At 46.6% G+C, this 4,814-nt stretch overlaps 1 pseudogene; it reads right to left on the bottom strand.

Moving 5' to 3' along the window:
* Positions 1–575: 575 nt before the first annotated feature.
* On the bottom strand, positions 576–3,101 carry LOC121138317 (annotated as a pseudogene).
* Between the last annotated feature and the right edge of the window lie 1,713 nt (positions 3,102–4,814).

Genomic DNA, 4,814 nt, shown 5'->3' with positions numbered 1-4,814 from the left:
TTTTTTTCTTTTTTCTTTTTTTGTTTTTCAAGACAGGGTTTCTCTGTGGCTTTGGAGGCTGTCCTGGAACCAGTTCTTGTAGACCAGGCTGGCCTCGAACTCACAGAGATCCGCCTGCCTCTGCCTCCCAAGTGCTGGGATTAAAGGGGTGTGCCACCAACGCCCGGCTCTTAAGTTTCTTTTTGCTGGGTTATAATATCATAGCAACCAAAATGAAACTAAACTGGATAGTCTCTCAAAGGGAACTATAATGTAGACATACATAGATTTCAAGGCATATATGGCAGTCTGTTGAATGGATAAAAAGGGGATAAGCAATTTGATTGGGAAGAATGTTTGAAAGATATTCTGTTCTAGAAAACCCAGAATGAGAAATCGCTCAAGTCAGAATTCCCTCTACTTGAAAGGAAGCTGTCGGCACACTTTGTCTTCACACAAAGTTGAGAATTCAGCTCATAGTTTCTTTTTTTTCACAGATTCTATGGAGAATTTTTATTATACAGGTATCATACACACAATTATTTAGTGAGCACTTACAGGCATAGAAGTTCAATTCTGATCCACACTTGACCCACACAAACTATTCTCTACTCTTCTGGTTCAGCTCGAAGGAACAGGTTGGATATTGGACATAGCTCTCTAAACAGCTCCAATGAAATCATGCCTGAGCCGTCCTGCATCAGGCTTCAATCTCAATACCCTGTGTGCGTATGCATAAAATCTAGAGGTGCTATGTTACCCACCACCATTAAAAGTTATTATTAAAATCGAATCCCATTTCTCAAAAAGTCATAAGAAGTATTTACAGATCCCATTAAATTATGCATAAATATTATTTGTACACTCAACAGTTTCTCAACACAGAGCCTCCTCGGGGACTTGGGGATGACAGGTGCTGCTGTGTGCCTACCCTCTTCAAGTTTATGTGGAAAAAACAAGGCATGAAATGAATATGCAAATAAAGCTTCTATACCTTAAAGGAACAGGTCATTATAAAAAAACTTTACTATCCAAAGAATTTTAAACTTTCAACATTTTTTTAAAGGAAGGAAACAGGAAACAATCAGCGGGCTTCACTTTCAGATTCCTCAGAACCAGGAGACCCCCACCCCCACCCCTTTGAGCATGGGGCTGGAAGCCTGTCACATACCATTGTGAATAGCCTCTAAGAGCATCGACCTTTGCCTCCTACCAGGAGGTGTGATCACCAGTGGGGGAGGCGGGGAGGAGCTAGATTAAATACTTTTTTTTTAGATAAATATTTCAGTGGACATAAAAGTCAAACATTATATCTTAACACTGAAAAGAAAGTAAGTTACGATTGATCCCTTCATCTCCCACATCCTTCTGCGGTGTCAGCAGCTCAGCTCAGAGTGGGGTTTCTCGTTAGCCCAGGGGGGTTTCACAAAGGGATTCCAAAACTCGTAGCACCTTTCAGAGAAGGAATAGATTTCCAAAAAATAAATGTTTTAATGAATAAAAGAACCAAGCCAAATTGCTTCAAGATAGTTATGTCCAGGGTTGAAAAGAAAAACCACAAAGACTCCGAGAAGACAGGTCCAGGGCGAGGTGGTGAGAACCGCTTGCCCGGGCTGCTGCTCCCAAGGGTCCTCTCCCTTCCCTCTCTTGCTTCCATGCACTCCGCATTATTTCCGGTGCTTCTCCATCTTCTCCATGGTTTTGTTGGAATCAGCAGGACTCTGGTCTCCGGGGTTCATATAGGACTTGTCAATGGTTATCAAAGCCTCCTTGATATAATTCTGCACCGCACATACAGCAGCGCAGATGGCCTGACTGCCAAAGCCGTGCGTTATCAGGCTGAAATGAGACAGGCAGTTTTGTATGTTCGTCTCCAAGACCGGAGTGGGCCTGTTGTTCCCGTTGGGGGTTCGGTCTTGATGGAGAAGGTCTGTGAATTCTTTTCACACTTGCTGTGCTGCTAGCAACATACTCTTCCTTGTGGCCATCTCATTTCGTCCCCCGAGGTGCGGTCTGGTTAAATAGTCAGCCACTGCTTTACTGGGAAACTCAGCCTCACACACATAGGCAAAGTACCGCGCCAGGTGGACGGCCTCGCCTTCCACCAGAGACGTCAGCAGAGTGACATGGGCAGCTTTCCGTCTCCCGGCTGGAAGGTTCAACCCAATGTTTTCCAACTTCTCCAGCAAGGACCGGCCTCCGTTTTTGGGTTTTGCTTTCTGAGCACACCTCCCAGGAGCGAGGCATTTAGGCATTCAGGTGGTGACAGTCGCCTCTGCACCTCAGCCACTGTCATTTTTGTACTTAGAGGTGGAGCTGAGCAGGGACAGCCTTCCAGGAACGGAGCAGAAGACCTCACTGGGGTTCATGACAGATCCCACCATGTACTTTTGGCACGGGAGGCCCAAAGTGTTCTTAGTCATTGAAATGGGTCCTTTGCGAATGACAGTCTGGTCTTGCAGAAGCAGGTGCAGATAGTCCACATTCTGCACCTCGTCAATGGGGTGGGCCATGTCATGCAGCCCCAAGTTCTCGGCCAGGCCAGCGGCTTCCAGGGCGTGCCCATGAGGCAGCACCAGCTCGGGTCAGCGGTAGGCTTCCCGCCTGGCACTCACCGTGCCCCCTTCCAGCCCTGAAATGTGGGGTAGCAGGCCAGCATGGTGGCCTTGGTGCTGGGCCAGGCTAGCCCCCTCCTGGCTCTGTCGACCGGGCCAAGCCTGCTGCTGGCTGCCTGTGGGCACAGGCTGGTGCAGGGGGTTGATGGTTGCAGCGTAAGCCTCTCCCAAGTGCAAGTAGCTGTCGGTGGATTGCGAGTATGCCAGAGGCTGGTAGGGCGGCGGGAAGTAGGGGAGGCGGCTGGTACTCTGCGACCCAGGTGTTCAAGAGAGGCGGCGTGGGGCTGTAGAGGTGTTGTCCGGCTGAAGAGAGGTGGGGGATGCGCGGGTTCCCATTGCTGCTCGCGTCATGGTGATCCCTTAGCAACTGGAAACTCATGGTGATAGCTCACGAGAGCCGTCGGTGAGGTGGGCTTTAAGATAGAAGTGCGGCCTGAAAGGGCTCCCCAAGGGCCGAGGCGTCAGCTCATAGTTTCTGAGCAGGGTTGAACTCTCAAAATTGGCTACTGCTGACAATCACACAGGCAGAACTTCCTCTGTAAGACAAATCATAGTTAAAGGGTAAGGAATATTTACCCTCCCATCTGCCTGAGAAAAGATCTTAAGTGATGAAACTTCAATTCTCCACTGTCTCCTGGAGTCTGTACTGCTGACATATCTGTCCTCTTTAGTACATGATGGAAAGCTGAAAGGCATTCTTTAACTCCTCATCTGTTTATCTGCTGTCAATAAAGGAAAAAGATGGAATATTCTTTTGCAGATTCTCTTAAAACCAAGTATCTTCAAAGTCAACTGTTTGAAGGAAAAGGAATTTTATCTATGGATTCAGCTGAGATGACAAGAAGAAAAAGCATACAAATAAATTGTTACAAACATCGCCTTCATTTTAGTGTGGTTATCAAAGTACAATGGATATTTGTAATGAAACACTACATAGAGAGAAGCCAGACATGTGAAAGACAGCAAGCAGAAAGTTCTGTTTTCTTTCTCAAACTCGAGGATGGAGTAGAATGAGAAGAGGGCCAGTGATTGACAGGAGTAGACGGGCCTGTGTCATCTGTTGTCTAACCCTCTCATTTACTTTACGGAGGATAACGTGGGCTTAGACACTAAGTTGAACATACTCTTGGAGTGGGCAGGAGGACTTTTTCGAGAAGTAGCACTGTGTGTAAGTGTGTGTGTGTGTGTGTGCATGCACAGGCACATGCATGTGATGTATATATGCACATATGTGTGTACATGTGTGTATAAGTGTGTACATATATGTGCACATGTGCAAGTGTGGGATGTGTACACATATGGTTGCATATGTACAAGCTTGCATTTGTGTACATGTGTCTGGATACCAGAGGTCAATGTGAAGCGTCTTCCACAGACACTCTCAATTCTATTTTTTGAGACAGGGCTTCTCACTGAACCTAGAGCTCACCCCCTGGACTAGACTGCCTGTCTGTTAAACCAATTCAGACTCTTCAGGGATCCTCCTGCCTCCTTCTCCTAAGCACTGGTATTATAACAGCAAATTTTCACAAGCCCTGGATAGTCTAGACCTCAATATGCAGTTCAGACTAAAATTAAACTCACAGAACTCCACCTGCCTCTGTCTCCAGATTGCTTGGGTTAATAGCATGCCCCACCATACCTGCCCATGTGTGGAGCTTTGCATTGTCAAAGGAGATACAAACTTGGGCCTCCGTGCTTGGACAGAAAGTCCTTTGCCAAGTGAGCCATTGCCCTAGTCCCTAGTATAGCATTCTTCCAAAAACACTTACCTGGCATTTGTTAATATAATGCTATATAAAACAGAGGTACAAAATACCATAGAAATCCAGAAAATCTCACAAAATGCACTATAGGATCGTTGATGGCAAACTGTGGGCACAGGCGGTCAGCTGGGATGCATGGCAAATAGGCCGGGTTGCCAGAGAGCATGGCATGGGAAAAGAAGTCAGGGATGTGAGAGGCTGGATGGCCTAACTGCTCCAGGGGCTTTGTGTAGCTTCAAACACTCAGGCTTTACTGCTCTGGCTCCATCATCCAGCAAGCAATCTAACAGGATCAAGGTCATGGTAGATTCCTTGGGTTTCCTGAGAAAGCCTCTTGATGCACTTACACACACAGGGGAGGGAAAGAGAGAAGGGGAGAGGAGGAAAGACAGAAAAAAGTGTCCATGTACAAATAGCCCAAATATTATTGTTATTAGAATCACCTCTCTTTTAA

Source organism: Mesocricetus auratus, unplaced genomic scaffold (assembly GCF_017639785.1).
Source record: "Mesocricetus auratus isolate SY011 unplaced genomic scaffold, BCM_Maur_2.0 contig_11778_pilon_obj, whole genome shotgun sequence".
NCBI classification, from domain to species: Eukaryota; Metazoa; Chordata; class Mammalia; order Rodentia; family Cricetidae; genus Mesocricetus; species Mesocricetus auratus.
Note: the sequence above shows the minus strand (reverse complement) of the source record. Positions and strands in the feature narration are given on the sequence as shown.